This window comes from Acanthisitta chloris, unplaced genomic scaffold (assembly GCF_000695815.1).
Source record: "Acanthisitta chloris isolate BGI_N310 unplaced genomic scaffold, ASM69581v1 scaffold6205, whole genome shotgun sequence".
NCBI classification, from domain to species: Eukaryota; Metazoa; Chordata; class Aves; order Passeriformes; family Acanthisittidae; genus Acanthisitta; species Acanthisitta chloris.
In genome coordinates, this window is record NW_008673060.1 from 44756 (window position 1) to 57702 (window position 12947).

Here is a 12947-nt window from a genome sequence, read left to right on the forward strand (position 1 = left end):
TTGAATATCTCTTTAATTAGAAAAAGCTATTAATAGTTGATGGATCCTTAGCTGGACAGATGTCCCAGGATCTGCAGAATGAGAAACATCTTTCCAACAAGCATCTGTAATGCAGTACACATTGCACCGATTAAAACGCTGCTGTCAAACTTGGATTCAGCTCACTCTGTCTTGATATTAAAACCTTGCTGTCTGTGCACCAACATTTTGGGAAAAACAGAAGGCAGCTTGGATTTGGAGCCCCAACCATGGCCTGAGTGTGCCAGACCACCGTCCAGCCATCGGCAGCTCAGGAAATTTGCCTGGCCCTGCTGCCAAGACCTACAGAGACCCACCCAGGTCTGAGCTGAAGTCATTGCAGAGCTCTGGGTAAATCTGGGGGATTCAGGCAAAAATGCAGTCCCACTGCTGACCCAGAAGTGTTTGTGTGCATGTTATCTGGTGTGTTTCTTTCCTGAGCTCTCACATCGCTGTATTCTTGTGGGTTTGACAGTGGCATTTGCATTGTGGGAAATTATATTTATTTAAAGGTATGTTTTAATTCAGCCTTGATGTAATGTAGAAGGAGAGGAAACCATTTTCTGTAGTGGAATCAGAGGAGGGAAAATAGAGAGGTCAGTAGAGAGGGAAGAGCACCCATTTCTTTAGGTTCCACAGGAAGGTGCTTTGAAAGCCACTTTACCCAGCAGGTACCGACAATGCAAACGAGACCTAACTTTTTAAAACCTGGTCAAAGATAGTTTGCCAGAAGTGTACTGCCTGTGGTTTTAAAACATCTTTCTGCCTGTGGCCCAAAACAATTTCTTCCCACTGCTTGGGAGATGATTACCTCCATTTCAGTGAAGAGGATTTATCCTCAGACAGGAGAAGAGGTGTGTTCAGGTACCTTGAGTGTATGAGGCTAAAGGATGAGGGGCAGGAAGAGATCCCCAGAAACTTAACTCATGCTTTTTCCAAGAAGTCGAGGGATAACAAACATTTTTAACACAGACTTTCCAGTCCTCTGATGTATGTCTGTGTAACTGATTCAACTTCCACAATTAGGAAAAATTTGTTGCTTATTTCCTGTACATCTGCTGTGTTCTCAGAAGCAGCATCTCTCTGGCTGCAGACGAGGATCAAGCTGCCCCTGTCTGCTCTTGGGCAGTGCCCTGGTTTAACCCCATCCAATAACTAAGTAACACACAGCCACTTGCTCACTCCCTGTCTCTCCACCAGCAGGGAGGAGAATTGGGGGGGGGGGGAAGTTAACCTTGTTGGTTGAGATAAGAGCAATTTAATAATTGAAACAAAATAAAGATGATAATAATTGTAATGAAAAGGAGAGAGAGGAAAGAAACAAGTGATGCACAGTACAATTGCTGCCCACCTGCTGACCAATGCCCAGCCTGTCCCCAAGCAGTAAGCAGTGGTTCCCTGCCAGCCTACTCTCCCCAGTTATATACTGAACATGACATTCTATGGCATGGAATATTCCTTTGGTCAGTTTGGGTCAGCTGTCCAGGCTGTACTCACTCCCAGCAACTTGTGCACCTGCTTGCTGGCAGGGCGTGGGAAACTGTAAAAGTCCTTGATTTAGGGTAAGCACTAGTTAGCAACAGCCAAAACATGGGTCTGTTATCAACTTATTCCTCTATAAATTCAAAACAGAGCACTGTACCAGCTGCTAAGAAGAAAATTAACTGTATCCCAGTTGAAACCAGGACAGGGCAAACAGCAGCAAGCTGTGGCTGTCCCTGCAGGGAGAATAGAGAGGAGCACTCTCAGCTACTGAGTTTGGCTCTCACTGGTTTTGGCCTAGAATTTAATTCAGACTATTACTTTATTCTCTCCTGTCACTAGCCTTGCTTTCAATTTGTTTGTTTACCCTCCCCATTGAATATATTTCCAGCACTTCGGCAACAGTCACAGATCAGTGGATGGATCAGGAAAGGGAGAAAGTCACAGTGACACTGAGGTATAAGCTACAGTTGTCATTCTATCCCCTCAAACCAGATCTGAATCCAATACCTTATATCCTGGCTGCAAAGCACATGGATGTGCTTTTTGCAGAAACAAAGATATGTTTTAAGATAGATCCCATGCTAAGTGCAGCTCCAGAATGCATCTGCTCCTGTTCAGCATTTGGGCTAAGGCACAGTTTGGTCCTGTTGTGCAGTATGATGGACCAGGGACATACTTTTTAGAATTACTAGCAACTTCTGTAAAACAGGGTTTGCAGTCTGGTAGTATTTTTATCCAGGACTTTAAATGTATATTCACCTGTATGCCAGTAATGAATTGTTCTGGCATGGGAACATCTTTGGATCCATTTTATAAAAGTTGCCCTTCAGATTCAATCCTGCGTCTTGTGTCCAAGTCAGCTCTTTGGCTGAGGTGTCCAAGGTGATGAATCTGCTGCCCTGACAACTGCAGGTGATCTACTTTTTGGCTTGCAGCTGTCTTATACACAGTGGAAAGATTCAATGAGAGATTTGCCTTACAGCTATCTTACATACTGTGGAGATTGGATGGGAAATTAAAACTTATTATTTCTGTTGCTGCAGAAGGCAAGAAGACAGTAATTTCAGACCAGGGCTGGATCTTGTGCCATATGTCTTGTGGGATTGAACACACTGGGATGAAATTAATTGCCTTGATTTGAAAAAGAATGAAGTCTTGACTCTACTTAACAGTTGGTTTTGGTTAGGATTTTATAGTTCTCTTGTGTTCCTGACTACCTGCATGTGTGGGCCTTTTTGCTCTGCAAGAAAGGATGCTTTCTTCTGCTTTGAAATGAAATTGCTTTACCAGAAGAGTGTTCAGAATGTGTAGCCTTTCATGGACTTGTGTAGCTACTTCTAAACATTGTTCATGTGTGTGGAGCCCTGAAGTGCTTAAGGATCTTGGAAATGCTGCTTGGAAGGGCCTTGTGGTCCAACCTCCTGTGTGGAGGAAGGCTGTTGCTGACCTTGTGTGAGATTGGCTGTGGCACTGTCAAATGGGCTCTGAAGACCTCTAAAGATGGTGATCCCACCACAAAGTGAGATCAAAGTGTTCTAGTACTTCACTGTCCTTTGAAGTCAGTTGGAAGAGAAAGCAGAGGACAGTTACATTAGCAAGTGGATTTTGAACTGCAATGTTATGTTGATCCAGCATTTAGAGAAAGCCTGACATAAATTCCTTTTTACCCATCCAACATCTGTTTCGTGGGGAATCTGATCTAGAAAGGTCATGCTCCACTCTTAAGGAGCATGCCCATGAAACTGCATCATTTTTGTGCACCAGTTGGCTCTGTGCTTGTGTGTCAGGGCTGCAAGAGGCAGAAGAGCAGAAAAAAGGTGTTTGCTGGTAATAACATTCCCCACTCCAGTCTGTGTTGTGTGTGCTCTTTTGGGGCAGTCTCCAGCTGAGCAGTAATTCTGGGAATCCGGGATTTGTCTTCTGCAGAAGACCTTATGTCTTGCAGGCAAATATAGAAACTTTGGGTGAATGTTTTGTGAGAGAAGCAAAGAATCTGGATTATATCCTTTTTAGTTTTACTGGACCATATTCATATGCCCTACCTAAATTACATGTTTTTGCAATTACAGATTGCAGTTGCAAAACTAATAGCCTGCAGATGCTATGCAAAAGCAGAGCTCTGCTGCAGTGAATTATAGAAGGAGGGGAATTTCTTTTTATGGGTAGTAGTAATAAACCAATTAATTTCTTTTGGGTCTTACAACTTTGTAAAATCTGCAAAGATAATCGACAGACTCAGCTGGGAGTTACAGATGAACTGCATTTCTGTGTTTATACAGCCCTTGGGATGGACAGAAAATGGCAAAGAAACATAATTTTCAAATTATTTTGGGCAAACTTTGTTACATTTTGTGGTGCTGGTTTGACTTAAAGAGCCTTTAGAAGAAAATCTGTTCCTTATCAAACATAACAGGAGGAACTTTTCCACCAGTACAAGCTGAGATATCTTTTTTTCCTTCACAGAGGCTCAGAACTGAGTCAGCTGTTCATATAGACACACCTTTTCCAGTTGGTTTTGAAACTCAGCTAATTTCCACGAGTAACACACGCACAACTTATCAAAGCCTTTTCAAGCCATTAAAAACCTTCTTATACAATTTTAACCCAAACTGTTTACTTGAACATAGAATTCGGTTCTTCACATCCTCTTACTTTGCATTTAGGAATTTTTTTTTAATCTGCTGCCAAACCAAAATTACATCATAGCAAATGCATGCATTGTTCTTTACTTTCAGGCCTGCAAAGCACTTCTGCAGGCAAGTTTAATTGGCTGGATTTCTGTCCAGTCCCTGTCCTGTGCCCTGCTTGTTCACATGGTCTTTCGTTTTCTTTCCTAGGCAAATCAAAAAAAGACAGATCTGTAAGGAAAGAGTACATTTATGATAGAAATAGAGTCCAAATGAGGTGCCTTCTCCTCATGCTCCCTTGCAATTGACTTTGCTGTGCCTCATTAATGTATGTGCATGCAACTTCTGCAAACTGTGATTTCCTGGAGCATTCCCTATCCACAGGGGAAGGATGATGGTCTTTAGTGATGCTTATTTAGGATGTCTTGCAAGTCAAAAGTGACATTCAAAAAACTTGGATAGAAATGAGGCAAGTTCATCTTGGGTGATTGCAGTGAGAGATTGGCAGAGGAATGGGGAGCTTGAGGAAAACCTGGTCATTTTGCAGCTCTGGTGTGACTTTGTTAACAGGATGAAGACAGATGTTTCAGTAGGGCTGAAGGTTAATGGGCCTGTCTGCTGGAAGTGTGCTTACATTCTAATTCCTTAAGAGAGACAGGGAACTGTCTTGGAGGCCACTGGGTAGAGTCTGCTGTTTGGCTAATAGATACCTAAATACCAGCTTATTTCAGTGTTATCTTAAGGCATAATTCTTCCTAATTGGCCTTGTATGTTGAATAAAGGGATTGTAAACCATGAAGATGGAAAAACTGAATAGTAGATCAATATTTCCCACCTTTCTATGACATCTGCTTTAGGCTGTCTTTTATGCACCTGCATAATACTTTGCATTATAGTCTGTCATGTATTAGAAACCTGTGTTGGTCTTCTCAAATCTTGGTGGCGTTATGAAGTTCTCTTGCATTTTTATTCTTACTTGCTCAATTATAACCTTGATATTATACTTAGAGGGAAATGAGTAGGATACCAAATGAAGTAAAGGATGGAAAATTAAGCTTGGAGGATGTGATTTCAAACCAAAGAAAGGAAGAGGTTCATACAATAGAAGTAGACTTGTGAAACTTCTTGTCAGAATGCATTATAGATGCTGTAAGTTTGCATTGTGTTCAGTGGAGGACTGGGAAAGTTCATGAAAGATAACTCAATACCCACAAGACATACAGAAGTCACATCTTTGTGAGAAAATCCCCAAAACAGTAATTGAAAATGGTTGGCAGATGGAAGACAGGTAGGGAAAAGTGTCATATTACACAGTGCTTGTTTTCATCTTAGCAAGATGAATTGGCTTTCCTTGGAGTCAGAGGACAACATCAGCTCTTGGAAAAAAAACCCAGTGCAGGCAGGAACATGAAATCAGGAACAGCTTCAGCAGCAGGAAAGCTTAATTTGCCTCAAGTCATTGTGGGACAGGAACCTCTGCTTTTATGCCTGGAGAGACTTTTTTTCTTCTAAAATAGTCACATGGTGGCTGCAGTTATGTCTTGGATGTTTTGGGAGTCAAGAGCTACCAGAAAGATGATCTAAATAAAAGTCTAAACATGAGAAACATGAAATCAGGAACAGCTTCAGCAGCAGGAAAGCTTAATTTGCCTCAAGTCATTGTGGGACAGGAACCTCTGCTTTTATGCCTGGAGAGACTTTTTTTCTTCTAAAATAGTCACATGGTGGCTGCAGTTATGTCTTGGATGTTTTGGGAGTCAAGAGCTACCAGAAAGATGATCTAAATAAAAGTCTAAACATGAGACATTTGCAGTCCATTTAAAAATCTATACTAAGTCACTTTAATTTGGCCTCTCTATTTTAGGTTCCTTTTGGCCTTTAAGGCAATGTAAGATAAATTCATGCCCAAAGGGGAAGGAACAAAATGTAGTTCTTGCTTTGCTGATGTTCAGTGTCTTCATTTGTGAACTGCAGAGGACACAGTCCACAGCAGGTGTCTGTATCCTTAGTAATCTCCATAACCTTTTCAGTTCTTAATCTAGGAGAGGTCCTTTGCTGCTGGTTTTCTAAAGAAATGCCAAAATGCTCCAAAACTGAGCCCTGCTGATGGACAAGGAGCAGTGCTGCCTTTGAAGGGAGTGGAGGAAACTCCTCCAGATGAAGCTTGTGACACAGTGAATTTTCCATCTGTCTGAGGTCTCTGGGATTTTCACAAGGCTCTCTGACTCACAGCGAGGTGCTTTCCAGTTAGTTTACTTTTGGAACCCAGGCCATATCACATCTGGCAGTAACACAATTTACAAAGAAGGCACTAAAACCTTCTTCATTAGAAGGTCTCTCATGTGGGAACTAAACTGGATAGCAACTCCCTCTTCGGCAGGGACAGTGACCAGAATGTATTCCAGAGTGCAGTTAGGTATTATTTATAAAAATTTGTCTGGGAATGGCAGGAAGGTGTAATCTTACACTACAGGACATTTTATTGACTGTGGGATTGAGCTATTTCTGGTAAAACACTTAAATAAAAGTCATATCTCATCACTTCATTGCTGTGTGCAAAGTATAGGCTGTAAAAACCACCTGTGTACAGAAACATTGAGATTGGAACAGCTCCAGGGTGAACAGGAGGAGTTTTAGCAAAAATAAAAGCAGAAAAAGAATCCCTATTCCCACAACTTCTGGGAGCTTTCCTGTTATGGGACAGTCTTCCCCTCATCACTCAACTGAGCTTAAAACTTAAAAAAGTAATTAAACTCAATGAGTAGGGGTTGGGAGTTGAATTCTCAATTACAAACTCTCTTCTTTAAGTATGCTGCAAAGTCAAACTGTGTTAATATGTGCCAGCTAATCTCAAGTTTAGTGCATGTAGAGCTGGTACACTTTCAAATTAAGTTAAATGGTTATTGTTAGATCCAAAGCAGTAAAGCTACTGGGGCCTCCCAGGGTGGGCTGTCCAGAGCTGGTGCAGAGAGGCTGAGTCCATGTGAAATTTTATTGTGGGGTTTTTGTGGCTTCCTTGCAGTCACTATCCCATCTTTCACCTGCTACCATACTCATTTTTGCGTGTCTTGGATTCCCTGTAAGGATCCATGATGAGGTGTGTAAATCTGTTTGGATTTATAAGGTCTACTTTTAAAAAGCAAACCAAAAACCAACCAAACAAAAAACCAACACATTGGTTTTAAAAACAAGGCAGCTCTACAAAGTTCATGGTATAACAAGCAAGTGTGGTGGCTATGAGTCAGTTTGTGTAGAGGTTTTAACTGCTTTCCTCTCCTTTTTTCTTCTCTTGAAACCATCCCCATGCTTTTCAGATCTAAGGGTCAGACTGAAATTTCTGTCCTCTGCAGTTGCTGCCCCTTTAACGTCCACTCATAGCAATGTTGTAGGAACTTCCAGATGGACCAATGTTGTATCCAGACTGGTGTAACCTCAGGACACCATATGGTTGCCATCACCCAAACGAATCCATAGTGAAATTATACAGCCATTTCCTCTACAAATTTGTAAACTTTCATACACATCTTCAAACTGACAGAGAAAACCAGAAACAGATACACCAAGACTTGAATGTCATTTACACCCTGACCTGTGCTATGTGCTCTGCAGCGTCAGGAGCTGCTGGGGTAAATCAGAATCAGCCCCTCGGCCCTGAGTGCATTGCAGTAGGTTCTCTTTGATGGGAAACAACCTCCTTTTGTGTCTGGAGAGCTGCTGAAGTCCAGCCCTGGCTGTCCTGAGGATGCAATTCCAGTTTCACAGGTACCATATCTCTGTTAGGAGTCACATGCTGTCTGCAATGCTGCTCAGTGCAGAGTCGATGGCCAGCGTAGAAGATCAGGACAGACACATCACATCTCTGGCAGCAGCAAGCAGTCTGAAAGAATTATTTTGAAACCTTTAAGAAGTGTGAAATCTGTGGTTCATTAAAGAAAAGCTGGATCATGGGCTCTGTCTTTAAAAAGCCCAGCTCCTTGGAGGATCTGTGCTCTGGATCAGTCTCTGAGGTGGCATGCAACTTTTTGAGCCTGTGAAAGCACATTTTTGTTTCACATTCTTTATATGGCCAAAAGCATAGCTCTAAAGAAGGTCCAGTGTCATCTTATTGACTTGAAATCCCTGAAGGTGTTCAGAAAAATTAGGCTTGAAAGACAATATGTGGATTTGATGCACAATTTTTTTATGGCCAAAAGCCCATTTGCTTTCTATCTGCTTCATCTTGAGATCACTAGGTGTGGTTTTTAAAAGATAAGCCTTTAAGCTGTCAGGACGTGTTGAACACTACCAGAAGTAGTGCCATTAAAGAAAAATGGTACCCCAGCAGCTTTGGGAAGCTGCCAACACTTCAGTGGGATGTGGGAAGCTCCTCAGCCTGTACCAGCAGTGCTTGTAATGCAGCCCTAGAATCACAGCGTGAAGATTCAGGCTGGAATAGATTGAGGCATGATTCCCTGGGAGACCTCTTAGTCATAAACAGATGAAAAAATGCCCAGCTACAGTGTTTGTTTACTGTAAGAAGTCTTCTGAAGCTGCTGGACAGAGTGCCCTTTGGCATGCCGAGGCGCCTGGCTCTATTTGCCCCCTCTGCTCTGGCAACTGCCTTTGTTGGTTGCAATCTTCTAGCACATAGCTGGTCTCCAAGGCAATGGTAAAGATCAAATCTCCTCATCAAGGCAAATTACAAGAACAGTATATTAAACTTTTCCTTTGGTATTTTAATCCAGTCTCCTCGGAGCTTTTATTCCCGTAAAGTAACAAATGTCACTTGTTTTCACAAAGGTTATCCTTAGTTAGTCAGAGATGGATCTCCTAACAAGGAGGAGGGCTCGTTTGGACATCTTCACAAAGTCTCTGTGAGAAGAGAGGTAGGGGCTGTCTTACAGGAGTGGAGTCTTGCCTTCTGCATGGGTCACATCTGTACTTTGCAGGGCACGTGCTCCAAACCACTGGGAAGGGTCAGAGGCTTGGCTTGCCCTGCAGTGGCATGACAAGCAGTGTTCCCATAGGCAGATGTGCTAAATGTGCTGTAACAAAGCACATCTAAATCAAGTTAGGTTAATTATTTTCTGGTCGGTAATGCTTTTGCTCAAGACCCTAGAAAAGGCTTTTGAAAAATACTTCTCCATACCTAAGCACAACAACTAAGAAGGTAAGAAAAATCTAGGGGAATTGATTTGACAGATAGTAACCCCTGGGACAGGAGGAAAGACAGCTCATGCTGAGAGTGCAGAGCTTTGCGGGGCTGGAAATCCGTTCCTTTGTGTCCCGTGTCACTTGGGTATCCCTCAAACACATGCACATCTGCTCTAAACATTCCCCACAGCACTAGTAATATTTTCCTCCATCATGGGCACACTGCAAGGATCAGTTCCCTCGTGTTTCTTTCGAACATACATTGAGACAGAAATGGAGGGGGAGCTCAGCAGATTGCCTACAGCGAGCTGCAGCACTGCTGGCTGATGGGACATGCATTGCAAAAGCCCAAACAAGCTATATTGCCAGTTCTATTCATTTAACAGCCAAGAGTCCAACTTATGAAATTATGATAGTTTAAGAAACAAAATGAAATCCAAAAAACCCGTGACTAGCATAGTTTAATGAAACTTCATGCTGTGCAGTGATGAGGTTTTGTTTATGTCCTTTAACTAGGAGAATTAGAGACAATTATTTTATTTTTTTACATGAAAGCTAAAATGCCTGCATGTTTTCATACATCTAGGGAGGAAGGACTTTGAGTACCAAACCACATGTCAGGAGACTTAGGCTGAAGCTGCATGAGCAACCAGTTTTGGAATATTCTAGCACAGTGGAGCAGGTTTTCCATTGCCATTCAACTGTGGGAGTTAGAGATACATGAGGCTCCAAAGATTAATCCCTGTTAGAGCCCTAATAACACTGATCTTACACAGAAGAAGCCTCAGAATCCTTGTTGCAGTTCCATGTGTTGTTGAGTCCAGAAGTTGATCAGCAGGCATTGTATTAGCCACCAGAGTAAGGATTCAGTCGGGAAATTCATTCTATAGGGTCACCTAATTTCTAAGTGTTTACAGCTCTGATTAACTATACTCTAACGATATTCCTGGATGTTTTGTGATGGCTAGGACTTAATAAATGTGGTCATGAATCAGAATGATTTAACAAGTAGCATCTTCAGAATTTATCTTCAGGAAGAATGTGCTTCAGCATTCCAACTTATTGTGTTTGTGGCTGGATTTTTAGTATCTCTAGCTATATTTATCTGTCGCGTCCATCTCATCTGGCTTCCGTATCACTGATCTGTAGAGATGATCAAAAGCAAAATGAGAGTGCTGAAGCTGGGGTCGCATTTGAAATATTGTCTTTCCAGGCTGATATTTTTCCAGTCATTCTGCCAACAGTCTCAGGTCTGCATCGTCTGCTTAAATTGTCATCTCACTGCAACTCTTGGCCCAAGCCAAGGCCATCTGTTGTTGGGTAATAGTCATGATTTATTCTGCCTCTGGTTGACACTCATGCTCCTGGGCCAGATGCTGACTTGCAAAATTTGCTTTTATTCATTTTCAGTTTTATACTATGTGTTACTTTCACAAACAGCATTTTAATTTTAGATTTTTTTGGGTCTAGTGTTTAGAATTAGGGATGAGTAATAGCATCACACTCCCATCTGGGATGCAATTCAGCATACTTCAGGACAGGACATTTTAGAAATACATTCAAACAGTATTTCTAAATGTCTGCTTTCTTCCTGATCACTAATCTGTACACTCATTTCTGTTGCATGTAAGGTATTGCTTTAAAATAAAAGTTTTGGACTATTTGAAGACTTTTGGGCTTGAGAATGTTGTGGGTAGCTAAACTGTGGGCAAAATGTCTGTGATACTCTGCAGCATACCCTTTGCCCTTGGTGTAGAATGAGAGTAGTTATGAAACTTTGCAAGTTGGGAATGATTGTCAGAGGGACACTCCTGCATATAAAAGATAAAGATTATTGGGGAGATGGATAAATTTCCATAATTCCAGGTTTTAAAGAAATGGTTCTTTGTAGATGGGCAGCTCCCAGACAGTCTGTGCATCTGTCTTCTCCACAGTTGGTGTTGAATCACTGAGAAGTTGTGGAGCAGCTCTAAAGCACATTTGAAATACAATTCTAAAGTCTTTGTGGTAGCTCTTAATACAATTTATTTTTTATTTACATAATAAATAAAGGTGCCATTATAAGCAAAGCTAATCCAGCATCAGGCAATGCACCAATTTTCAAATAGGTCAGCAAAAAATAGTTGCTACTTGTAATGATTCTTGGATAATCATCTGTGTAGAACTTGTGTTTTGCTAGGTAATGATCTCATAGACTCAGAAGCACTGAAAGTAAAAACCCCAAGATAACCATTTTATAAGTGATGTTAAAAATAGTCATCAAATCATGACAAGGGTATTGTTACAAAATATAATTTAATGGACATCTTATCTTTGGCCTGATCCCTTGGGAACACTGGATTTCATGAACAGTTTTCATGTAAAGTTCATTGTCTTACTGAATGTTGTCTTAATCTTAGTGGTTCAAAAGTGAAATGGGAATTGCATATGTGATCTGAGAATTATAACAGAGTGGTTTTATAATTTTGGTACCAAGATGGTTTTTGCAGACATTTATTTAAGTAATGTTTTCTTCTCATGGTCAGTCATTTGGTTCTGGGGTTGGGGAATTTTTGGTGGTGAAAAAAGAGATATTTCTGCAATATATCTACAGAATATCTTGATATGTTTAAGACCTAACTTTGTGTGTAACTCACTTCCCTGAATCTTACATGTAACAATGTAGTGCTTAGATATTAAAATAGCTAAAATACAATTACCCTGACATTTATAAATTAGTAACTGTGTCCTGAAGGAGGTCTAACTCAGTTTGCCAAAAAGATAACCCTGGGCAAAAGTTTGAGGTATTTGTATGCTTGTTCTTACATGGGAAAAGCATGAAATGGGATGAGAGCATCAAACTTGCTTCTGCTTTTTAATGATGTGGATGGCTCTTGAAAAGTGAAAGGCAGGTGTTCAGGTCTGGTGTTAGGACAGTTGCAAAAACCTCTCAATGAGTTGGTCTCCACATGTTTGCATGGTGGCACCTGCCAGCTTTGGTTCTTCTCAGAGACACTGGGAATGAATTTGGCATTGCTGGGATTGGGAGAGGGGCAAACACAGGGGCTGGGAAAATGAACCTTTCCATTAATTCTTGGGGACCTGGAAAAGGTACTTAGTGATTGGCAGGTTTTTGTTTCACTTAGAGCCTGAGTTAGAAATGTAAATTCAATTCGACAATTACATAAACACAGTCTTTTGTTCCTAATTGCCAAGAGAGAACAAATATACTTCCCTCACAATGCCTAGTGCATGCTGAGATGGTGCAGTGAAGCAACCTTCTGTCAGGGCAACTAAACTTTGAAAGGCATGGGAAGCTTTCCTCATCCTTAGTAGTCTTTCTTTGGTCCAACTAGATCAGCACAGCACAATAATATGGGAGGTGCCTGGACTGGAGCTTGAAGTTCCATCAATAAGGGAAGAGCTGCATTTTTTCAGGCTGCAAGTTGAGCCATTTGAGTGCAGCAACAGCAAAAAAACATTTTTTCCTTGCAAGTCAGATCAATATCCAGAGTGTTTCCTGCAGATGTGGCTTCCACTCAAACATAGAGTGGTTAGTTTGAACACTGCTGTCTTCCAGGACAAGAGGGCACAGACTCAAGCTCTGCCAGGGGAGGTTTAGGTTGGATATTAGGAAGAGATTTTTTACAGAGAGAGTAATCAGGCATTGGAATGTGCTGCCCAGGGAGGTGGTGGATTCACCAT

General features: G+C 41.4%; 1 protein-coding gene across 1 annotated transcript in view; it reads left to right on the top strand.

Moving 5' to 3' along the window:
• Positions 1 to 12947, top strand: part of ATF6 (activating transcription factor 6) — a 73048-nt gene that overhangs the window by 43368 nt on the left and 16733 nt on the right. The window lies entirely within an intron of this gene.